The following is a 26,483-nucleotide window of genomic DNA, read 5'->3' as shown; positions in this document are numbered from 1 at the left end:
CATGGGTTTCCACTATGTAAAACTTAGGTGTCATGCTCTAAAAATCCCCATATTATCCCCTTTTTTTGTTTTTTTTTTACAATGTATATATATATATATATATATATATATATATATATATACACTCATAACCGAGAATGAGAGAAAGGAATAAGAGAGAAGAAATATTTGGGCTAGTATTGAATATACTTGAATTTATAAGGCCCAATTATGGAAGTTTTTCGGCCTATTGAGCCCATATGAGGGTTTACGGCCCAAAAATGTTAAAGGAATTGGTTTACGGCCTAATAGAGCCCAAGAACCCAAGTGAGACTTTTTAGGCCCAATATGGCCCAAAATGCTATGGTTTGGTGGATGTGGGTCCATATAGAGCCCAATTAAGGATTCGAAGCCCAAAATAGACAAATTGAGGATTTATTGGACCATTGGGCCCAATAAGAGAATCCTAGTCCATATAAACTTGAACCGGGATTTCTAGGGTTTTCAATCCACATGAGATGTATTTGAACGAGAATAGAGTATAGGATTCACTTAGAGTACAAGTTATTACACTAGGTGAATGATTGCATGAGAGTAGAATTTCCTAGCAAAAATGCTAGTTGTGACATCATCCTCCCGTTAGAGGGAATTTCGTCCCGAAATTATTTTGAAAGATAGGTTCATGAATGAGAGAATAGGTGAGGGCACTTTTGCTTCATCTGGTTCTTGCATTCCCGTGTGAATTCCGGTCCACGCTTAGCGTTTCATCGAATCTTCACAATCGGAATGTGACTTTGTTTAGTACGCTTCATTTCCCTGTCCATAACTTCGACCGGTTCTTCGACAAACCGAAGATTCTTGTTTATCTCGATCTCTTCCAAAGGGAATGATAGGAGTCTCATCTGATAGACACCTTTTCAGATTCGAGACGCGGAACACGGGGTGCACGTTGCTGAGTTCGGCAGGTAGCTGCAGCCTATAAGCCATGGGACCAATCCGGGCAAGAATCTCGTTCGGTCCAATGTATCGCGGGTTCAGTTTTCCCGTTTCCTAAAGTGAATAATTCCTTTCTAGGGAAAGAATTTCGATAGTACCCGGCCTCCGACTTGGAATTCCAGAGGTTTTCGTCATTTGTCAGCATAACTCTTATGTCTGTCTTGTGATGCTTGAAGTCTAGTTCTGATTTGGATTATCTTCTCTGTCATTTCGCGAATGGTTTCTGGTCCCGTGAGAGTACTGACGAGTGATTTCATTTACGACCATAAAGAGCCTCGAAAGGAGCATCCTTGATGCTTGTGCGATAGCTGTTATTGCGTGAGAATTCAATCAAGGGCAACCGGGTATCCCATGACTTGTTGAATTCAAACACCCAGGCTCGGAGCATGACTACGAGTGGTTGAATGGTCCGTTCGCTTTGGCTATTGGTTTGAGGGTGGTAAGCAACGCTCATATCTAGCTATGTTCCCATAGCCTTCTGAAGTGACTGTCAAAGTCTTAAAGAAATCCCGTTATCTCGATCCGAGATAGTAGATAGCGATATTTCATGGAGTCTCACGATCTCCTTGATATAGATCCAAGCTAATCTTTCCGTCTTGTTTGATTTCTGTATTAGCAGGAAATGGGCAGATTGGGTTAACCTATCGGCGATCACCCAGATAACGCCCAAATCAACTCTTATAACAATAAGCTTCGTCTTTCGACTTCGAGAGTTTTATCCATCCATGCAGTGCTTTCTTCGCGATATTCTCCGGCTTTGATGCCTTCAAGGTCGGTCGTAGATGTTGACAGTGTTTTGTTCTTGCTTTGTGAGCAGATGAGTATTTTATCGATGAAAATAATTAAAAAGGTTGGCTAGGAATGGTTGGGAGAACTCGGTTCATAGGATCCATGAATAACGTGGGGGCATTCGTTAGACCGAAGGGTATCACAACAAATTTGAAATGGTCGTGACGAGTTCGGAAAGCAGTTTTTGGAATGTCCTCTTCTCGGACTTGGAGCTGATGATAACCGGATCTTAGATCTATTTGGAGAAGTAACTAGCTCCTTAAAGCTGGTCAAATAGGACGTCAATCCAAGAAAGTGGGTATCGGTTTTTGATAGTGAGCTTATTCAATTCCTTAAAATCGATGCAGATTCTGAAGGATCCGTCTTCTTGATGAACAAGATCGGAGCTTCCCAGGGCGAAAAGCTTGGTCCGATGGATCCTTTGCTCAAAAAATTTCTTAATTGACTGGATAACTTCTGAATTTCGGCGGGAGTCAACCTATAGGGTGAATTGGCAATTGATGTGGTTCCCGGTATGAGGTCGATTCAAAATTCGACCTGTCTCTTTGGGATATTCCCGGAAGTTCTTCGGGAAATACATCCGGAAAGTCGCATGCTACTGGAATACCTTGTATGCTTACTTCTTCCTTGGTCTTGTCCACAACATGAGCGACGGAAATGTAGTTCTTCTGGTGTAGGCACTTCTGTGCCTTGATGCACAAGATAGGACGAGGATTGGCGCCAGGTTTATCACCATGGATTATTAGAGTTTCGTGATTAGGAAGGTGAAGGCAAACGGCCCTCACGCGACACATAGTATCAGCACGGTGGGGGCTTAACCCAACCATGCCGATTATCACATCAAGACTCCTAATATTTACTGGCATTAAATTTATTTGAAATGAATGGTTGTTTAGTGTTAAGGTGTACTCTTCATAAATATCCTAGGTTAATTCGGTTTTTCCCATTAGCCATCTCCACCGTGAAGGCTTCGTTTAGCTTCTGGGGTTGTTGTCTTAGTAAGTGCTCGAAGCTTCGCTCAGCTCCACTATCGAGTAAGATGCAAGCAAAAGAGTTGTTAAGTGGGAACGTACCAGTAACAACTGTCGGGTCTTGGACTGCTTCGCCTTGACCCAAGGTCAGGACCCTTCCTGATCCTTTTGCTCCTTGATTGTTAGCCTTGGGGCAATTGCGCCTGAAGTGACCGGTTCCTCCACACCCATAGCAGGTGTGACTGGTCTCATCATTGGTGTTGTTGTTAAGGTTGCGATTGTTGTTGTTTTTGTTTGGATGATGATTCTGTCGTGGATCAGTTCTACAGTATTTGGTGGTGTGATTCTTTCGGTTGCATTTCTTACAATGCAGCTCCCGGCAGGCTCCCTTATGATGGAAATTGCACTGGTTGCATTTTGGAAGGCTTCCAGCATATGGTCTCGTTGATGTTGGTGTAATAGGGGTCATGGTCGCATAAACAGCAACAACATGTTGCTTCTTTGAGAACCCTTGAGTTGGCTGTCCCTTTCTCTTACTTCCAGACTTTCGCTTCCTGCTCTTAAGCTTGGGGTTTAGTGTGACTTGATAAGCTGTCACTTGTTGGTTTCCGTGCTCGTTCCTTCGGCTGGAGTTGTCGATACTGTTTCCACCTCTATTGGTGTTGTTTGAGTTGAGTTGTGCCATGACAGCGGTTACTGCTGCTGTTACAACAGCTTGGAATGTAGCAGAGTCCATCTGCAGGTGCGGTGTCTCATGGGTGTGCTTGTTATTTCTATGGGATGACATTTTCCTGATGCATGATGATAAGCCAGATGGTAAGTAGTGATCGTTATTACTGGTTGTACTCTATAAATTTCGCGTCTTGTCGCATGATTCATAATGTTTCAATCTACATCCCTATGATGTATTTATGGTAGTAGGTAATCGTCGATTTGGCATGAATATTAAGTCTATCCCTAGAGTTCATAGATTATTTTAGTTTCAAGATCCTTGAGTATCTAGCGGTTTCAGGGCTTCGGTTGTGCATATAAGTGAATTCGTGAAATAACATGAAATAAGGAAGGCACGTTATTGCTTCATTAGTAAATACCATCTTAGCACGCAAAAGAGAATCATAACAAATGGTAGTGGGGGGGGAGGGAAGTTGATCCTAATTGTGGCGGAAAGTGTCTGGTGGTGGTTCTGATAAAGTGGATGCACCCTGAAGATGAGCTACTTGTCGCTCAGTGTCTCGTCGTCGTGCCTCCCGAACTAACTGCCTCGTTTGGGAGTCCCGATCACTTCCTCAGTTTGTCTCCCAGTTCTCTCAACAGCAGCCCGTATTTGGTCCATTTGATTGTGGGTGTCTTGAGTTTGGTTGCCAACGTCTCGGGTGCGCCGGACCATGACTGGGAGGGCCCAGTCAGCTGGTCCTCTATGACTAAGATCGAAGAGACCTCGGTTCCTACCGTAGTGTGGTCGTATCCCCTGTTGGTGACTCCATCTCCAATTATTGTGTACCCATGGGGCGTGGGGCCATCAGGGCCCTTACGATAATCCGGTACTCTGGCCATATATGGAAGTTTGATGACCTTGGACCCTGCATCCGAGTCATCATCGTCATTGTCGTCGAGCTCTTCCTCTTCAAGGTTCACTACTGGCTCGACGGATTCATCTGTAAGTTCTACTTCATGTTTCTCCTCTGGTTCTTCCTTTGAGTCTCCTTCTAGGTCTTCCTCTGGGTCGAGCCACCCTGCTTTTCCCTGACTAGGGAGATAGGGGTTTCCTAGCTAATGATGCCTGTCTACAGTGTATTGTACGAAGGGGTATAATTACTAGAAACAAATAGCACACCAAATACTCCTATAGTATTTAAATTTTGTTTAGGTTTGATTCTATAAGCTCTTTGGATAATTAAATGGTAAGTTTTTTATTCATTGTCCATCACAATTACTCCCGAACACATGTTGGTCGTATTTTGAATGAATGTAGTTGATCAGGCTACATTCACCCCCAATACGACTACATAACTATCCGGGTTCAATAGCGATGTTCAAATCCTCCAAAGACTTTTACTGTTCTTGTTGTGTTTTTAATCTAAAATGCACACATAAGTATGTATTTTAATTATTATGTTCAGAGTAGTTTAGTCCCATTGTATTTATAGTTGCATATCCTGTATGATTAGATATGCTAGTTCACTATAAACAATGCTCTGATACCAATCTGTCACACCCCCGAACCATACGGCGGAAACGTCCGGGGGCTTGGTGTGACTTTCAACATTGTAGTATCATTACAGAGTATATAATTGAAACATAACATCATCATCATCACACATGTAATATAACAACATTCATTGTTTACATCGAGTATTGTATTTGAATATCACATGCCAAAATAGTCAGAGTATGATGAAACAAAATATAACACAATATCCATTAGTTTGTTTCGTTCATCCTGCTTCAACGGTTTCCTGAGAATACAAGTTAATTTAAAAAGGTCAACATAAAAATGTTGGTGAGTTCATAAGCATGTTTGTGAAAATGATTTGTATAACTTTGAAACCACCAGAAAATCCTATATTTTCTGAAAACTGTTTAGTACGTTTTCTGAAAATTGTTTAGTACGTTTGTGTCAGATCTTGTATTAATGCATGTATGCTATTGTTTATTTGAATAAAAGGGTAAAGAGAACGTAGAGAGAATGTAAAGAGAATGTCCCTAGACAACCCGATGTTGTCTGTAAAAAAAAAAAAAAAGCTGCCATACCAACCCCCGAGGTTGAGTACCAGTACGAGTATGTTTCCGAGTAATCCAAGAGAAAAGAGAATGGTCTTCCGTAAACTTCATAACGTTAATTCCTCTAAGTGAGCCGTCATAACCATACTAAATAATGACAATTCTGCCTGTCTTGGCACTGTTGGACGCCGATTTTGATTATAAGGTTTTCGTCAACCTAGACTGAGTTAGTCTAACTGTAGCGAACAGCTCAGGTGTGGGGTGTCATCCCCGTATAGATCTATACACAAATCCCCGCTCTCCCTCCAAGAGACTCTGGTTATAACTACAGGCTACGATCGTACACTTAATAGGTGCCAACCGACAAAACTCACTAGATCCTTAATCGAATTTACTCGAAGAAAAGTATAAACTCATTCCAGGCCCAATGAACCATGTAAGTGAACCACTAAGGCATCGTTAAACATGTAAATCATTTCAAGGCCCAATTGGAATGAGATTATATAACATGGGCCCGAAATATATGTGAAATGACAACTAAGGCCCATTTCACATGTAAGGTATTTACAGGCTCAAATAGCACACAAATAGTATCCAAGGTCCGTCGCACATGTTAATGGGTCAATGACGCCCAATAAACATATAAATAGTATACACGACCTATCAAACATATAAATGGGCCACTAAGGCCTAATAACCTAGAAAATGATCAAATTAATCTGTTTGTTAGTTTATCGTTGGTTTTGGTTCAAGTATTCACTAAAATAGCATAAAAGCCCACTTTTTGTAAAAATGACGTTCTTGGCCCAATAAGCCAAAATTTACAATTAAGGCCCAATTTTTGTAAGAATAACACTTTAGTATTCATTTTGTTCAAAACTTGTGTTGATGACTAGTTTGTGGTAAAAATAACATTTTAAACCCATTTTTGTCAAAAATATCATTTTTGGCTTGATTTTTGTGAAAACACACATTATTCTGGTTTCTGACCTAGTTGTTGGAAAATTTGTAGAAAAATCATCGTAAGTCGAAATTTGGATCCGTAAATTCTGTAAGTTTGGAAATTTTGTCTACTTTGTTCACAATGTTTCTCATGATTTTTAATGGCTTCTAACAAGTGTGAAATTGCTCACCTTCACAGGCTGGTCCGAAATTATTTCAAATCTGATAGTCAGTTTTGTAAAATTCGCCAAAAATTGTAGAAAAATTGTATGAAAACGTGAGAGTAGTCATTTTAAAGGTAGAAACCTGAACGTTTTGCATGTAAAACACTTTTGAAAAATATTATCATTTAGGTGGTCAAAACTGTTCGAGATTGGACCAAAACTTTCCTGTGAAAGGCTGATTTTTGAGTTTAGGTTATAATTTTTTGAACACAACACTTGTTTTTGCTATTTTGAGTGTATAAATCTCAGATCTGCAAGTTTACATGATAACATATACCTTTCTCATAGTTTTTATGAAGATCTAAGTGATAAACTTCATATTTTTAACATATTTTTAGATTTATGAAGTAAACAACACATAATCACCAAATAAATCATGAAAAACACACATAGTCATGCATATACACATAGATCTACACAAAACAACTTGTATTCTCCCCCAAAACTTAGTAAAAACCGAAAATAGGGGGTATGAACTCACTTTGGGGTGTTGGATTCGGTTTTGGTGAGAAGATGGAAAGAGAATTCGGCCTAGCTTGCTTCTTGGGAGGAGTTTTTGAATTCACGATGGATCTAAGAGCATGAATCACGAAATAAGAGTGGTTCAAGGAGAGGTTTTTAGTGTAAACTTGAAGTTAAACCATAGAATTAAACAAATACTTACCAAAAGGATGAATCTTTGTTGAAGAATCCTTTTAAAATCATACACCAAGTCACGATTTTTAAGAGGGATATGGAGGTATCCTTGAAAATTTAGAATGAAGTTTAGAATTGTATTCAAGTGTAAAATGAGAAGGTATGGCCGATATTAAGAAGAGAATAAGGGAGAGAAAGCTTAATGGTTTTTATATAATGATTAATTACTTCATGTCCTAGATGTTTGATGGTTATTTTGCATGGGTTTCCACTATGTAAAACTTAGGTGTCATGCTCTAAAAATCCCCATATTATCCCCTTTTTTTGTTTTTTTTACAATGTATATATATATATATATATATATATATATATATATATATATATATACACTCATAACCAAGAATGAGAGAAAGGAATAAGAGAGAAGAAATATTTGGGCTAGTATTGAATATACTTGAATTTATAAGGCCCAATTATGGAAGTTTTTCGGCCTATTGAGCCCATATGAGGGTTTACGGCCCAAAAATGTTAAAGGAATTGGTTTACGGCCCAATAGAGCCCAAGAACCCAAGTGAGACTTTTTAGGCCCAATATGGCCCAAAATGCTATGGTTTGGTGGATGTGGGTCCATATAGAGCCCAATTAAGGATTCGAAGCCCAAAATAGACAAATTGAGGATTTATTGGACCATTGGGCCCAATAAGAGAATCCTAGTCCATATAAACTTGAACCGGGATTTCTAGGGTTTTCAATCCACATGAGATGTATTTGAACGAGAATAGAGTATAGGATTCACTTAGAGTACAAGTTATTACACTAGGTGAATGATTGCATAAGAGTAGAATTTCCTAGCAAAAATGCTAGTTGTGACAACTTGAGTCAATCCAAACCTAAATTTCTATGCAAACCGTCTTATTGCAGTGAAATTATGGAACCCCCAAATGGAATATGGTTCAGACCGAACACAATCACAATAAATTGAGAAAAAATTGAAAACCCAGATGGTCGGTTTTCCGGCACGTTCCATCGACAGCAAAACCTCATCGGGGGTTATTGTCTTCGATCGGAAGTAGAAGTGGGCATGGGAAGCATTTGGGTGATTCTTCTTCAATAGGAGGGTTGCAGTCGACGTCTCGGGCAGGCCCGTCGTGGCTTCCTTTCTCATCGTCAGTAGTGAAGGAGTCAGGGGTGTTTGGGTGGTGTTCCTCTACTAATCGCCACGGAGGAAGGGGGTAGCTCCGGTGCTCCACTCGACTGCTTCCCTTCTCGTTGTAGGCTGTGGATTTGATCAGCAGCAGTAACGATCAAAGGTGGGTCTTTAGCTGAGATCGGTGAGCAGATTAGGAAGAGGAGGAGTACTGTCATGGTGGCGATTGGTGCTCTTCAAGTTTTTTTGGACTAAAAACCCAGAAAAACCTTGATTTTGGACATTATGTGCAAGCTGGAAACTTTTTGGACCCCATCCAAAGATTTTTGCAAACCACAAGGACCAAATTTGCAGTTTTGTCAAAAGTAAATATTAAACTAAAAAAAATACTCACTAAACGTTTACCAAATGAAAAAAAATACATTAATACATCACATATTATATTCATTCTTTCACGATATGTTGTTTTGAAGCATCGATGTAGTGCTACAAGTTGTAGAGGCAAATTAATATAACTTTATTCGTATATGAAATAGAAAGAAATGACCAAAGGTTAATTCATATTTGGTTAATTTGTTGTTTTTAATATAATATATAAACAATTATAAATTTATAATGGTTGATAATTAAATAATGAGTTATCAAAATCGATTTTATTAACTAATCCATCAATTTAAATATAAAATGTTAATTTATAGATATAAACAATAAAAATATATATTAATTAAATAATTTAGTTGGTTTTTACGTTTTAACTAAAGGAATAAAAATTAATCAAAGTCAAACCAAATAAAATATCCATATTCAGTTTATTCAGTTAATTAACATGTTTTTTTTTGGAAACGGCAAATGAAATTATAATAAAAGAACCAACGTTAAGCAATGAGCTAGACGCGGCCTAGAGCAAAGAAGTATAAAATGTTCAATAATACAAGATCACACCTAAACGGACAACTTATCCACTCCAACCATCTACCTAAAGTGTTACTTCCTCTGAACTTGTACCAAGAATATACTAGAGAGATTACATCATCAATTACCTTGGATGGAGATTGTGGGATCCTGTTGTGCACTGCACTTTTTCATTCCTAGCTTTCCAAATATGCCAAAGGATGCAGTAGATGATGGCAATCACCAATTTTCATTTCTTGGGGCAATTCCCCCAGCTCGATGCAAAGTTAATAAGTTCCCCAATATTGGTGTGAAGTGCCGAATATCACACCATTTTAGAATCCCCTCCATCACAGATTCTGCAAATGTACAGTTAATCAAGACATGATCTGTCGTTTCCGTTCCATTATCACATAGATGGCAGCTAATAGATGAAACTTGAACTCTTCTCCTCAATAATTCAACAGCTACAGGAATCCTGCCCGCCATAGCTCTCCAAACGAAGCACGAGACTTTTTAAGGGCGTAATCTTATGCCACTTGAATTTTACTCCACCTGTTGCTGTCAACTTCAGGTCTATGATTTTCCTGACTCCGTCCACCGTGAAACCACCATCATTATTGAGTATACACCTGAACATATCATTTCCTTGTAGGAAATTGTAATTGCTCAAAATGTAGTCGAGCTCATGTAACTCATTCAAAGCTTCAGTGGAGGTAATCTCTGATCTCCAGGCCCAACAAAAGCTGTCACCTGCTTTTCTTTCGTAAACAAAGCATGTTTTCTGTGATTCTAAGGAGTATAATGTTGGGAACCGGGTCTGCAGCGGGATGGAGTCAATCCACTTATCTTTCCACAACAATGTACTATTTCCATATCTGGTATGGATCTTGAATAAATCATCATATGAAATACCAAGTCTTGATGTGTAATCAAAGACCTTGGAGATATTTTGCCACACACCTGGTAAGGTTTTCTTTGCCAGAAATGCCCCCGGTTTTCTCACCAGGTTATGCAGCCCCAATATAACTTTGCGCCATAATGCTTCCTTTTCTGTTCGGAGCCGCCAAACCCATTTCATTATTAGACCAATATTTTGAGCCATTAGTGAGCCTGTCCCCAAACCACCATCATCTTTAGAAGCAGTCACCTTATCCCACGATATCCAGTGTATCCTTTTCTTTTCATCAGCCGCGCCGTCCCATAAGAAACCTCTCCTTATTTTCTCCAGTTCATCTAAGATGCCCATTGGGGCTAAAAATAAAGAAAAATAGTAAGTTGGGAGACTTCCGAGGACCGATTTCAGTAATGTCACCCTACCCCCGAAAGAGAGAGATCTTGCTTTCCAGCTTGATAACCTTGAGTGAAATCTGTCAATCACTGGCTTCCAGTATTTCTTACGGGACATGTTTGCTCCAACCGGGACTCCAAGGTATGTAAATGGTAGAGAATCTACCATACATCCTATGGAGACAGCCCTTCTGTTAATCTCTGTCCCATCGACTCCTACATCGATAACCCGAGATTTATGGAAGTTCACTTTCAGCCCTGAAGCAATCTAGAAACACCGCAAAATCCGAGCTATGTTCTTGATATTAGAATGGGACCACTCGCCTACGAAAATAGCATCGTCTGCGTAAAACAAATGCGAGATGATCGGGCCACTATTAGGGATCTTTACTCCATGGAAAATAGACTTCTTACAAGCAGTTTTCATAGCAATGTTCAAGCCCTCCATTGCCAAGATGAATAGGAAAGGAGAGAGTGGATCTCCTTGACGAACACCTTTTTCTATCGGGAATTCATGCGTAGGAGCACCATTTATAAGAACAGAAGCCCTGGCCGAAGACAGACATCCCCAAATCCATGATCTCCATTTATATCTGAAGTTCATTTGCTCCATAATAGAGTCTAGAAAGCCCCAATTAATTGAATCAAATGCCTTTTCGAAATCTACTTTAAATAGAAGCACCTTCTTTTTTACTTTTTTTGCCCAAGAGCATACCTCGTTTACGATGAGGGGTCCGTCAAGTATATTTCGATTCTCCACATACGTTGTTTGTACTTCATCCACCACCTTCCCAATCACCCTTTTCAGCCTAGTTGCAAGTGCATTTGCAATTACTTTGTACATACATCCAATAAGGCTAATCGGCCTGTAGTCTCCGAGGTTGATATGATCTTTGGTTTTCGGCACTAAAGTGATAAAGGATGAATTGCACCCCTTAGATATCCTACCTGATGCTTCAAAATACTTCACAAATCTCATGACATCCTCCTTCATCAATTCCCATTTTGATTTCAGCAATTTGAAAGTGAATCCGTCCGGTCCCGGTGCTTTTTCACTGCCACATTCGAAAATTGCTGATTTAATTTCTTCATAGCTGAAACTACTTTCAAGAATCCGGTTGTCCTCATTTGAGAGCTTCATGAATGAATCATTAATTAACTTGGGGCGAATGGGCCAGCTTTCATGAAACTTGGAACTAAAAAAATTGAACACTGTTTACTTGATTAGACCTGGATCTGTTATCCAATTACCATCAATCAGCATACCATGAATTCGATTTTTCCTATTTTTGTTTTTCAACACCCCATGGAAAAACCTAGTGTTTTCATCCCCATCAATCCTCCATTTTACCCTTGATTTCTGCTTAAGATCCATTTTCCTGATATTTTCAATTTCCAACATTCTTCGCCTGTTATTCCTCAGAGTCATCCTCTCATGGTCAGTTAAGATGCGAGACTCAGCCACTAACACCAACCTGTTTGTATCATTTTTCAACTCATCCAACTCACGTTTTTCTTTACTGATACTAACCGCCCTCCATGTTTTCAGTGTAGTTTTTAAGAACCTCAATTTAGCAGCCAAATACATATCTAGAAGCCAAAACCAGTGAAATCAGACCACGCCTTCTTGAAAATATCATCAAAACCATCCATAAGCAACCATGAGTTGAAGAATCTAAAGGGGGGAGGGCCAAAGTCTCCAATGTTATTCAACAGAATAATCGGTGAATGGTCTGAGTAGTCTCGAGGAAGGGCAGTGACAGAGGAGAGAGGTTGGATCGACAAAAAAGTAGAGCATACTAAAAATCTATCAAGTTTGCTTAGTTTCAGACCGTCATCTCTCATATATGTGAACTTTCTACCACCCATATTAAATTCTATAAGACCGACATCATGGATGAACTGATTAAAATGGGCAGCACTTCTATGACAAAAATGTGAATTCATCCTTTCACTTGGACTCCTGACAACGTTAAAATCCCCAAAGAAAATCCAGATTCCTTGCCTGGATCTTTTAAGATTAAGAAGATCCACCCATAATTGTTCCTTTTCTCCTTTTTCCTGTGGAGCATACACATTTATAATTATGACTTCACCAACAATCCCTTTCCACATACAACCAACAGCTAGAAAAAATTCAGATTTGATGACGAATTTTTTTGAGAACAAATGTTGGTCCCATAAACATAGTAAACCTCCTGATCTTCCTGATGACGGTATGACTTCATAGTCACATCCTGTCCCCCCCCCCCCCCAACATCCTTCAATATCAACGAAATCTTGATTAATAATCTGCGTTTCCTGGATTCCAATAAAGCTAATATTATGATACAGCTTCAACCTTCTAACCCAATCTACTTTATGGTCTTCACTAGGGATGAGCTTTAGAACCGGACCGGTTCGGAACCAGAACCGGTTTTCCTATATTATAAGAACCGGGAACCGGACCGCCGGTTCTGGTTCCGGTCCCGGTTTTTCGGTTATTTTTCAAACTAGAACCGGTTGAAATATTATAGATGATATGTTATCTTTCGGAGCTTGTAAATGATTCAATATTTAACCAAATTATGACTTTTTACATTCTAAATTGAAGTACAAACACTAAATTACATGATGAAAAAATAATCAAGTAATTCTGACTTCATATGAGTGAGTTATGCGCATTTTAAAAGCGGGACAGATTTCAAAAAAAATTTGTTGAAACAGAAAATACGCAGCATTAATATGTTGTCTTCCGAGGTCTATAAATTGTAAGAAAATCGGGATAAAATAGCCTTGGAAATTCTGAGAATTGTGGTTTCACTTTCAGATTAAAGTATTTGGGTGACACTCCCAATCTTTAATCGGATAAGACTCAGAGAGAGACAAGAACAAAGAATGTTTGATGATATTTCGTATGTACCAGAAAATGAGACTAAAAACCAACTTTTAGATCATTGTCTGAAAACTGTCATATGACAGTTTTAAACTGTCATAAAACTATAAAAGCTGTCATAAAACGGTAAAAGCTGTCATATGACAGTTTTAAACTGTCATACAACTATAAAAGTTGTCATAAAACTGTCAGAAAACTGTCGTATGTACCCTTGGACCCCGCCAGGGGCTGTCGCCCCTTGGACCCCGCTCCCAGGGGCGCTGCCCCCGGACCCCCGTTCGTTTAGGGGCTTCGCCCCTAAATGACAGTGTACTTTGAAACTTGATCAAACTTAAACAAGTGTGTACTCCACACCTTCCTTACTTGTTTAATATTTATCAAGATCACTTTTGGTCAACAAACTAATCTCATTACACTTAAATAACATTGATGATAACAAAATCACCAACATAACTGATTCAACATCTAACCAAAATATGTGTTTTTATAGTCTAAAATGAACTACAAACACCAAATTACATGCTGGAAAAAAATTAAGTAATTCCGACGTCATATGAATGAGTTATGGTCATTTAAAAAAATATGACAGATTCAAAAAAACAAAAAAAAAATGCTGAAATAGAAAAAACGCAGCATTGATATTCTTTCTTTCGGAGCATATGTTTGATTCAATATCTAACCAAAACATATGTTTGTACAGAAAAAAATGAATTACAAACTCCAAATTACATGTTGGAAAAAAATTCAAATAATTCCGACTTCATGTGAATGAGTTATGCGCTTTTTAAAAAACGGGAAAAATGTCAAACCGGTTCCGGTTTTATAAAAATGGAGAACCGGTAACCGGACCTTGTTACCAATTCCGGTTCCGGTTCCGTCGGTTCTAATGCTCATCCCTATTCACCAATCCCCTAATATTCAATGATAGAAAATTCATTGTCATTGTCCATTTTCACCAACACCTTATCACGTGTCACTCTTACCCAAACCCAATAACAACTAAAAAGTTGGCAATCACGGGAAGTGGTTTTGCTTTTCGAGATGCCTAGTTCATTCTTGTGATAATGATATAATGTAGACTTGTGTACTTTAAAGAAGCCTAATTCATTTAATTTGAAGATGCCATCTTTCTCTTTCATACATATCTTCTCTTCCTCAATAAGGAAGAAACGAAGACATGGGCATTATAGGATCTTCTTGTGTTTTCATCGTTAATCAAAAGGTTAGTTTATGTATTTTTATATACTGTTATGTTGCATTAAATTTCTGAATCTAAATAGGTTGCTGGAAACAGCTAAACTTACCAATATATAATGAGATGAAGATGTTCTTAGGACTCATTCCAGACTCACCAAGTTTCACATAAGGTAATTTCAAAGACTTATTTGCTGTTTCTTTTTGTAACACAATAAGTACACAAGCTCAACCAAACAAAAAACTCTATTTCTCTCTCTTGATCTCATGTACATATATGTCAAAGAAGAAAGGATTATCCTTCTTCAAGCCTTAAGGAATTCAGATCGATAGCATTTCCAACTGTGTCCTGAATTAGACAAAATTTCAAGCTCCTCATAGACGTGTCTTCTTCAATTTGAATTTTGAAGTGGTATTTGCGTCTTTTGAACCCCAGCTCTTTTGAGTTTTGTCCTCTATTCTCCTCTGAAACCATCTAAATTCCCCTGTTTTTCCAATGACCAGACAAATAAAACGATTGAAAAACAAGCTAAGCTACGCACGTTAAAAATTAATCCAACAATGTCAACCGAAAAAGATGGTATTCTGTCACAAGAACCCTCGTCTTCAATCTATCTAGACCTTTCATGAACCTTAAAATTTGTAGTTTTATTCTCAACCCTTCCGGTCATCAGATTAATGCGGAACCCCAAATCGGAATAAACCCTTATGGGATTTCTTAATGGCTTGCCGTCGTCGGCACCACCAACGTCCACCGCTCTTGCTGCACTGGATCGACAATTGACGGTGGTATGGAAATTGGAATGATACGAGTACAATCAAAGTAACAATGGTACTTTGGCCGTGAAGAAACCTGCCTTCATCAGCAGCACCACCACCGTCCACCGTTCTTCGGCCGAGAACACATCTGCTGCACTGGATCCGATCGACAATTGCTGGTCCAAACATATCTGCGTCTGGACAAAAATAAAATAGAGGCCCACTGGTTTGATCACTAAATTTATCTATAAAGATAACATAATGTTTTATAAGTTTTTATTTTATTTTTTAACTATAATATAGTTTTTTTTTTTTTTTTTTTTGTATTTTACGAATAAAGAACCAATTATTAAAATATGATTTGTGTTTAAAAATTGACCGATTAAATGAGAGGGTTTTTTAAAACATGTTAAATAGATAAAGATATATTAGTTAAATTTATAATTAAAAAAAATTATAAATAAGCTTAAACATTTGAATGATGGTCAATATTAATGGAATATAAGTTTATATTTATTTTAAGTCATAAGATAATATAACCATTAAAGATGTGCTTTTATATGAAAAAGTGTAAAAAACAATTCCTAAAATTTAATTTGAATTTAAAAAGACAATGCCAATGCTAAACTTGAATCTACTGGCTTTAATGAATAAAAATCTTTATCCGATTAAACTAAAAAATATATATTTTATCATGTACTTATTTAAATATATTTTTTATAATAAAAGATAAATCATAGTTTATTTAGGTTTTTTTTTATAGAGTAGAGATAAAACCTGATTTGATATTATAGCAAATTATGGTTTGATCATGTATAAAGGTCTTTTTATATACAAATAAAAGTGCATAAAAATTAATTTCAAGAAAAAAAAAGCTTTTGCTTATAAATTTATAATCATAGGTTACATGGAAGTATGACATACTATATATATATATATATATATATATATACACACACACACTACATGGATAGTATACAACTTCATGCATACATACATCTTCCATGGGATGTGGTTCCCCTTTCAAACGATATCATATCAACACCCTCCTTCAGACAATCCTTGACCTCAAGGATTATAGTTGGCCCATACATTGAAGTCAAGAAGCCTTCTTATCAATGTACTCTTCATGAGTAGTATCTTCTAGCTTTGTATTAGTCCACGCCACAAGAACCTCTTTGTTTTAGATAAAATATTCAAAGGTAAATGTTTGAATCCCCACTGCCAGTCAAGTTTCTTCATCAATATACATAGAAAACATAACATATGAGGAAGAGGGTAACTCTAATCAATACACCATTTTTCCACGCACCTAGAACACCCTCTTATTCACTAATCATTGGTGGTAAGGTTATAGTTTTAAATAAATCCAATAACTTATAGATTAAACTCACTTATGTGTTTATCTACATGTAGTTTCATCCTTTGTTCAGTCTTAGATAATTTTATCTTAAACAATTAAATGGTATTTTCCGTACCTTCAAGGGTGTTCTCCATAACCATAATGTGGATGGTAATGGATATATGGAAAAAGTGACTATCCAAATAGAGCTTCATTTTGGAACATACCAAGGATGTAAATGATGAGAAATATTATACCAATACTGAGCTAAGAGCATCCACTTGGCTAAGAAGATGGGAGCATCTAAGGTGAAACACCATAGGTAAATTTTGGGATAAGATAATGTAGTTTTATGTGTTTCATTATAAGGTATTCTTTGTGTTTATAATAAAGCGGAAAACAAAAGAATCATTCAAAACAAGAACACTATCGATTAAATAGTGTATCATGATTATCTCCATTAGTAGCAACCTTATCCCTAAAAAGATGTTTAAGGATTACCATTAATAGTTTTAATAATTCTTGTAGGTTAACCTTTTAATATATGAACAATGATCCAATTGGCTAGATCATAGTGATTGATTTATTTGCTTTCACTGGCTATTTTTGTTTACATTATTATTAAAATAACACTAGGGATGTTATTTGGGCGGGAACCGGACCAGACTCGAATAAACCGAAAACTGAATAAGACAAAATTGGAGGAACTGAAAACCGAACCGATTAAACCAATACAGTTCCGGTTCGGTTCGGTTCGGTTATTACCCGAATAAACCGAATAACATTTTCAATATGATTAAAGACCGAATAGAATTGAAAAGAACCGCATAAACCGTATTGTTTGGTACTTTTTAAAAAAAAACTTAGGGGTTTGGTTTTTAATTATTTAAGGTATTAGAAATGTAATATGATATATCTTCGGGAAAATGCCGGCAATAGTAAAAAAATAGGGGTTAATTTCAAGGGAAATACCGGCAATAGTAAAAAAATGAGGGTCAATCTGATGAATCTGTATATGATGCATTTCTTGACGCGTTAAAAGATGGAGTATATGTAATTTGTGCTTCATTTGGGTTAATAATTTGGATCTAATGATATAACAATAGACAAAATGGTAGTTGGTTCTTATCTCACCTTGAAGAAAGGTATATTAATCATTCAAGCTGTAACATACACGTTTTGAAATCGTGTTTTAAGTAATTAATAATATTATGAAATATTATGTGATATTGAGTATTGAGTTCTAACAGATAATTTTTACTAGAAATGAAGTAAAACTATGTTTAGAATCACTCATAAATTATTGGAAGTCTTATGAGATTCCAATTAAAAGTCAAATAGTGAAATTTAGCGAAAATATAAAATTTGAAATAAGTAAAATTTTATTATTGAAAGTTGTAGATAATCTTGTTAGAAACATGTAGGCGAAAACCTCGTCGAAATCCAAGTTATAACGAAGAAGTTATGACCAATCGAAGATCCGCGAAAAAACCGGCACGGTGCCGAATGACGTAAAAAGTGAGTTTTTGATAAACTACTTTTTAGCCTTAGTCATCTAAATGAAAGTCGTAGTATTCGTTAAACCGAGAATTTTGATAAAAAGAACGCCAAAATCTGATTTTTCTAAGTTTCAGCTTAGCAGTAGACAGCTAAAAACTCGAATTTTAGATCAAGTGATTTTTAGCCGACACAACCTAAACGAGAATCGAAGGTCTCGTCATTACCAGTACAACGGTAAAAAGTCTGACGAAAACGGACGTCGGATGAAGAAGTTATGAATTTTTAACGGATTTACCAGTCCCGGTCTGTTAAAAATAATAATATAAAAATAAAGTCAAAATTTTCCGACGAAGTCTAAACGAAAGTTGTAGAGCATAATTTTCTCTACGCGTGCATATAAAGAACGTCAAAAACGGAGTCCGTATGAGAAAGTTATGGATTTTACAAGATTGGGCACAATTTTCGAGAAAATTCGCATGAATAGTGCCAGCCACGTCACCCTCGTTCTGAGTTGGCCACGTGTCCGAAGCAGCTGCGTGGCGCGTCCGAGAAGCGACGCGTGTCGCACAGGTGTCCGAAGTCGTCACGTGATCTCGCATGCTTCCCTCGTGATCCGACCCGCGTGTTGGTTCCTGATTCGACCGAGGATGCTGGCCCGATCCGAAACTGTAGCCGCGTCATCCGACCAATCCGAAGCGCACAACTGTCCGTCCGAGCCTCGCCCTGCTGCCACCTATTCCGAGCCTCGCAGCCACCTGGCCCTTCCCCCTCGCTTCGGATCCGAGGCTCGCACCTATATAAGGGGTGCGAGACCTCCCGGGTAAATGTTAGAAATTTGCCACTTTTTACCCTTAAACTTATATTTCTTCTACATCCACTTCCCCCGAAGCCCCGGTATTGATTCCAACGCCCGAAACACGCCCCGAAATTCCCGAGAAGCCCGAAAAATTTATCTTTTCGGTTTCGAAGCCCAACCCTCGCAGGGCCCGGTTTTCAACGAAGAAAGCTAATTATAGTAACGAAGTGCTGCCCGAATTACTATTTTAACCCCCGGTTATTTCACGGTGAGTTTAATATATAGGAACAATTGTATGTTATGTGTTATATGTGCTATGTGCTTTTCCATGTTATCATCTCGTGTTATTATTTCTGCTATTTTTATAGCAAGGTTGTACCTCTGACCACGAAGTGTATGACATAGGCATCACTTGGGTATTGGTATGAACCGTTGACCATGAAGTGTATGACATAGGCATCACTTTGGCTTCGGCAGTATGCTAAGATAAGGCTGAAAGCCTGAATATTCTAGCAAAATGATATTCCTGAGTATTTTCTGTGCCATTTGTGCTGAAACTTTATTGATTTTATATCAAGTATGGAAATTGTTATGTCTCATTGATTGATATGGAAAGCTTTTCGCATTATGCATTTGTTGTTCCTTGATCCTCTTTGCCTCAGTCATATTGAAGTATATATATGACATAACGTTATATTGTATCTATTATTGATCTCACTAAGCGTCACCGCTTACCCCTCTCAATGTTTAACTAATTTGCAGGAGATAAGCATCCAGTATAGTTATATACTGGTAGAAGATTTTTGAATAGTTTGAAACTATTGTATTGATAGAAGATTTTCGAATAGTTTGAAACTATTGTATTTTGCACTCCCATATGTATAAAACTATATAATCCTGGGGAGTTATGTAATATATAACACTTTGAAATAGTTGGTTTGTATCCAGTAGTTTGTAATCACTCTATCAATATAAAATATTGTTTTTATGAATATGCACGTAGCATGTTTCGGAGTAACAATTGTCAACTATGAAAGTGCGGGTCTTTCACAAGCTAAATGCTACAAAGGTGATGACACCCATTTAGTCGGAGGTCGTAGTCCTTCATGGATATTGACTTTTGGTACACTTGACACTTCTAAATCTCGTCACATGTATGGTTAAATGTGTTTTTGAGTACCTAAGTTTTCTTCTTAAGGGCCGAGCATAATTATATTTAACATTATAAAAGTATTTTTTTTTCATGGATCTTTTTGCAATTTCATAGGATCTTGATTCTTCTATTAAAATCTATATTATCCAATATAGACATGATCTCTTTGCTATTATAATTGTCTATCTATAATCATTTTGTATCTATTTATGTTAATAATGAAATAAGGTTTATTTTTTAGTTGGACGTGGTGGCCTTAGTTGTTAAGATTTTGGGAGCGGTCCATCATACATATCACCAAAAGGGTACATCGAGTATAGTAGGAATCAATGACAAGCCCACACACTAGTGTGCCGTGTTTTATATAAAATCATTTTATAAAGATTGGTCTTCAAGTAATTGTTAAGTATGCACTAATGACCACAAGCAATTCTTATTATATATTAAATTTTTGTCACAACTTCCAAGTAATTCACAATGGTTAAATTTTACAGGGTTCATCTCATTCATTTTTACTTAACCATGCTACAACATCCAAAGTAGGATTAGACTATGTAAAAAAAATATTATAGGGTTGGACCGATTAATCCTCAGAAGGCCATAGATCTGGGCTTGATATATGACATTGAATATACGATTACGAGAATTTGTGGTGCAACTTACACCATAGGAGATGATACGCGGGTTTTTCAGACCCAGTATAGATCTATACACAACTATCACGTTCTCCCTCCCGGAGATTTTGATTATAACTACAGGACTTTTCTGTGGTACTTAGGAGTGCCCGAAGGAGAATGTCTCACGAGTTTAATTAATACAAGATCACGTAGTGTGCAAATGAAATATTTGTTTTGTAAGTCGATTGAGTTACTGTTTCTTTGTCGAGTGAAGTGGTCAAACTATACCTGTTATAGTTTATCAAAAAGTATTGTGTGTGTTTGGATAAAACCTTTTTATGCAAGTCATTGTATTTCCATAAATCGACATTTAAAATGATAAGTGTAAACCGTATACACACCTTGCTCAGCATGTTAGAAGGTGTAGGGAAAACTCTTAAACATGTATTAGATAGTTTAAAAAAAATGTTAAGTTTAGGTTGGGTAAAATAGCCCGTGAACAGATCACAACTTTGCTGTTGTAAGCTGTTCAGCTCGGTTTCAAATGTGTTTTGGTATTTTTGAACTTGTATTCTCCCCATGAAAACTAAAGAAAACGTAAAAATGTAGGGGTATGAACTCACCGGGAAAGTGCGTGATTTGAGGAAAACAAGATTTTCTCGGGCGGCACCTCGACCGGAAAGTGGCGAATTTTTTCGGGAATTTTGGAGCTTCGGACCTTCGTCGGGACCTAGATATGAAACCGGGACTTCGGGATATTTATTGCATGAAAAACGAGGTAAAAACGCGAGAGAAGGAGAGAAAATGAGCAAAGGAACCTGGAACTCTCGCATGCTATTTATAGGAGGGGGAGCTGCATTCGTACGCTGGGCGTACACCGAAGTACGCGGGGCGTACCTCGTACGCTGGGCATACCCTCGTACGCGGGGCGTACGTCAGCGATGACGTCTCCGGTCTTCGGTCTTCGGATGGGACTGCCGTAGAGGGTGTAGGGGCGACGTGGCCGGTCCGAGACCCTTCATTCGGTACGTTGGGCGTACTCCGAAGTACGCTGGGCGTACTCCTTCGGATAAGCCTCGAAGTGTGTGCTAAAATCTTCAAAAATGCGTAACTTTCGCATACGAGCTCCGTTTTTAACGTTCTTTATATCCACGCGTAGGTGATAATATACTCTACAACTTTCATTTAGACTTCGTCAGCAAATTTTGACTTTACTTTTAATTATATTTTATTTAATAGGCCGGGACAGGATAATTCCGTTAAAAATCCATAACTTCTTCATCCGATGTCCATTTTTGTCTGTCTTTTTACCGTTGTACTACTATTGTCGAGATCTTTAATTTTTGTTTAGGCTGCGTCGGCTAAAAATCGCTCGATTTTAAATTCGAATTTTTAGTTGTCTACTGCTGATCTGAAATTTAGAAAAATCATAACTTCCTTATACGAAGTCAGATTTGGACGTTCTTTTGATGTATGCTCACGGTTTAACATAATCTACGACTTTCGTTTAGATACTTAAGGCTAAAAAGTATTTTATTGAAATTTCACTTTCCACGCTTAACAGCGTTTTACCGGTTTTGTCGCGAATCTTTGATTGGTCATAACTTCATCGTTATAACTCGGATTTGAGTGTTCTCCATATTTTTGAAAACCTTGATACAATATCTATCACTTTTTGTATTCCAATTGAGACTTTAGAACACTTCGTTTTTTACGCTAATTTTTATTGATTCAAAATAGTTTATAATATTTGACTTTTCAAACATTACATTGACTCGAAATATCGGGTTGTCACATCTTGCTTGGTCCAACAATCAGCTTCAACATGTCCAGACCTATTACAATACCGACATTGCAAGTTGCTCTTTTGGTAACGTTGATCTGCAAAGTTTCCTCTTCCTCTTCCACGACCACGGCCTCGAAAAGTGCCTCTTCCTTGGCCACGACCACCGGAAGAACAACCAGATTTTTCTGGCCTCCCTTTAGAAGAATTGTCTCTTACTTGGAATGCTTTCTCATCACCTTTTTCGCTGCCCCTGTTTAACCTTTCTTCGTGTGCAATCAAAGAACTCATCAACTCATCAAACGTGTAAGTTGATAGGTCCTTAGATTCTTCAATCGCGACAACAACATGATTAAATTCCTTGGTCAGGCTTCGTAGGACTTTGCTTACTATTGTTTCTTCACTAACATTTTCACCATAAGTTTTCATGTGACTGACAAGTCCAGATACTCTAGACAGAAATACCTGCACAGATTCCTTTTCTTTCATAACCAAAGTTTCAAATTCACGACAAAGTGATTGAAGTTTCACAGTGATTACCTTTTTATCACCCATATATTCTTGCTTCAAAATTTCCCATGCCTCCGTGGATGTTGATGTTGCAGCAATACGAGGAAATATTTCATCATCCAATGCCGATTGGATGTATAGAAGAGCCTTTGCATCCTTCTTACGAGTGTCCCTCAACGGTTGATCTGGTTGAGTCGGTGCTGGAGTTGGCTCTGTGTATCCGTTCTCCACCAATTCCCAAAGCTCCTGGGATTTGAACAAAGTCTTCATTTTTAGACTCCACAAATGATATTTTTCTCCTTTGAAGACTGGAATCAGAGGCTGAGTTGCAGAATTATTGTTGTTGCTTGCCATTGCTATCTCTCTTAGGTGTTTCACTCAATTACTCCTTTCTTTTGCTTGATAAAGAAAGAAGCAGATCAGAACCTGGAAGAGCTCTGATACCACTGTTGTATGTAAATAGGAGAAGAGAAAAAAAGGATAATATTTCACTGCCATTTGAAACTGAGAAATTACAGAGCTTAAATAGGAAACAAAAACATGAACTGAAAGAAAGATAAAAAGACAGACTAGAACTCTTGACTTTTGTAACTGAAAAACAACTTTTAAGACTCTACTAATGCAGTAATTAAAGACACATGGCAGTGATTATTTGAATCAATTAACCAACATAAAGTAAGGTTTATTTTCCAGACGGGCATGATGGCTCTAAATGTTAAGATTCTAGGGGTTATTCCACAATCATATCACCAGAAGGATCCATGGAGTATAGCGAGACATCGATGACATGCCCATAGATTAGCATAATATTGTTGTGATTTTTTTAAAATCATTTCATCCGGATCTCTAAAATCCGTTAAATCTACAGTAATAAACACATGCAATTCTTATTATCATAACTTCTATGAAATTAAAATTGGTTAAATATTACAAGGTTTATCTCATTCCTTCCTATTTAACCTGCTACAACATCTAAAGTAGGCCCAGACTATGCGACATAATATATTTATGGGTTCGGACTTATTGATCCTTTAAGGGCCATAGATTCGAGCTTAATATATGACATCGAAATATACAATTACAAGAACTTGTGGTGTAACTTACACCATGGAGGCAATGTGTTGCCAAGATGCCATAAAGAGAGTTAAATTACCCATCAATTACATGACATGTTGACAATACATCAATATTCGAGGTATTTGTTCCAAGAACAGTAATGAATATGGGTCGACCAGTTTCCAAGTATGTTGTGTCCACAAATGGAGGCTCACCACTAGAAATATCTATTGAGCTCGAAATCCTGATATTCAAATTAACAAACCAAAAGAAAACAAATATAGTGACTATTAAGAGAAAAGAAATGGAGTATACGTCTACAATAGTAATTTCAATCCTTATTATGGAGGGATACGATTCATAATGTACGCACTCATATGGTAGTGCTCATGGAAAGTTTCGTATCATCTGATTTTAGTATCATTGAACTTTTCTTTTTATTGCTTTACATTAGATTTGGCCGAACAAGAACAAGTAACATAGATTGACGATTACTCAAAATTGTATAATTTTATAGGTTTTAAGTTTAAATCTTAATTCTTATGCTTATTTTGACTTATATTTTTTCTAAAAATCATTACCATAAGAAGGTTGGTCTAAGAAAATTTAAGGCTCATGTAAAAAGTGGAGAATATTCCCCTCAATTTACCAAGATTTATAGTCAAATTAGCAAAATTCATGTACAAAACACCAAAGGGGAGAAAAAAACTTACAATTGTTTGTATTCTTGATGAAGTCTAAGAACTTTTTAAGAATATATATGATACCACTGTTGGATGATATTGCTATTTCACTACTAACGTAAATAAGAACATACAACATAAGCAAATAAATCAATTACTATGATTTATCTAATTGGATCGTTATTTATACATTGAAAGAAACTTACTTAACCAATAAGAAAGATTTTAGGGTTACCTTGTGATATAGGCAAGTGGAGACTAGGGTCCATACCAGAACACTTCTTAGCACCCCCTTAGCAACTAATAACACCTCAGCTGGGAAGATCCCTAACCGGAATCGACCAGGAGCGCATGAGTAGGAGCAGTAACAAGTTTCTTTGAGAAACTCATGTCCACCGGAGGTAGAGGAAGGAGAGAGGGAGACGACTACCTAAGGTTTTTTTTTTGTGTTGTAGTTTTTTCTTGGTCCTTATTTCTTTATATAGGTGTAGGATCCTTCCTTAAATTCAAATAAGGAAACTTTTGAATTCAAGGAATGATCTCAAATATATATATATATATATATATATATATATATATATATATATATATATATATATATATATATAAACCGTAAGAACCAAGGAAAATGTACAGCACCTGAAAATCCTTAACGCCTTGTTCCCGAGTTCTACTTAAGGAGAGAAATGGGAGGATACGGAGGGAAAGTGAGGGGTGTCGAAGGAAAATCATGTTCCCGAGTTTTATTAATGGAAAGAAAGTGAGGGGAGGGGAAGGATTTTGGAGCCATATTTTCCTTCCAAATTTTCCTCCCAAATTGGGCGGATTTGGGAAGAAAGTGAGGGGAAGGAAAATTTCAAGTTATAATTTCTTTTTCCTCCTAACTCGGGAACACAAAACTTAAAATTTTCCTTTCATTTCCTTCGAACTCGGGAACACGAAATAATGAATATTTTCCTTCACCTCCCTTTCTTTCTGTCAAAATTTTCATTCCCTTTCCTTTAATGAATTTGCAAAAAAAACTCGGGAACAAGGCGTAAGGAGTCGTCGTTGCTCCCTCTCTCTACCTCTAGTCGACATAGGTTTCTCATCTAAACCTTTTCTTGGTCGATTTCGGTCAGGCTTCTTCCCAGTTGTGGTGTTCTTGCCTTCTTTTTTGCTAAGGGATGTGATATTGTCTGAAGGGTTCTGGTTTGGACCCTATTTCCACTTGCCTCCATCACAAGGTAACCCTAAAACCTTTCTTATATGTTAAATAAGTTGTTTTTAATATATGAACAGTTATCAAATTGCTAGATCATAGTGATTGATTTATTTGTTTTCGCTGTCTATTCTTGTTTATGTTATTAGTTAATAGCATTATGATTCAACGATGGCACCAGAGTCATTCTTAACAAAGCTCCCATGTTTTAAGAATAATACTAACAATTGTAATTTTTTCTTCTCCCCTTTAGTGTTTTGTACATAAATGTTGGTAACTTGGCTATAAATCCTTGTAATTTAAGGGGCATATTATCTACTTTTACCAACCTTCAAATTTGTTTAGAACGGCCCCGATTGTAGTGACGATTTCTAAAAATAAACTAAGTAACAATATGCATTAGAATCTAGATTTAAACTTAAAACCTC

The 26,483-nt window shown here is 37.2% G+C and overlaps 1 long non-coding RNA gene across 5 annotated transcripts in view; it reads left to right on the top strand.

Moving 5' to 3' along the window:
• The first annotated feature begins 14,441 nt into the window (after positions 1-14,441).
• LOC145134835 (uncharacterized) overlaps positions 14,442-26,483 on the top strand; it is a 40,187-nt gene continuing 28,145 nt past the window's right edge. Inside the window, exons 1-3 of one of the 5 annotated variants that reach the window (XR_013719380.1) lie at positions 14,461-14,683; positions 14,756-14,828; positions 19,815-20,044. This is a non-coding gene — a long non-coding RNA (uncharacterized LOC145134835). Of the gene's footprint in view, positions 14,684-14,755; positions 14,829-19,814; positions 20,045-26,483 lie in introns of those variants that run through there. The other 4 variants (XR_013719379.1, XR_013719378.1, XR_013719381.1 and 1 more) reach the window with 4 other exon arrangements.

This window comes from Lactuca virosa, chromosome 8 (genome assembly GCF_052849685.1).
Source record: "Lactuca virosa cultivar CGN04683 chromosome 8, Lactuca_virosa_CGN04683_v6, whole genome shotgun sequence".
Classification (NCBI taxonomy): domain Eukaryota; kingdom Viridiplantae; phylum Streptophyta; class Magnoliopsida; order Asterales; family Asteraceae; genus Lactuca; species Lactuca virosa.
Note: the sequence above shows the minus strand (reverse complement) of the source record. Positions and strands in the feature narration are given on the sequence as shown.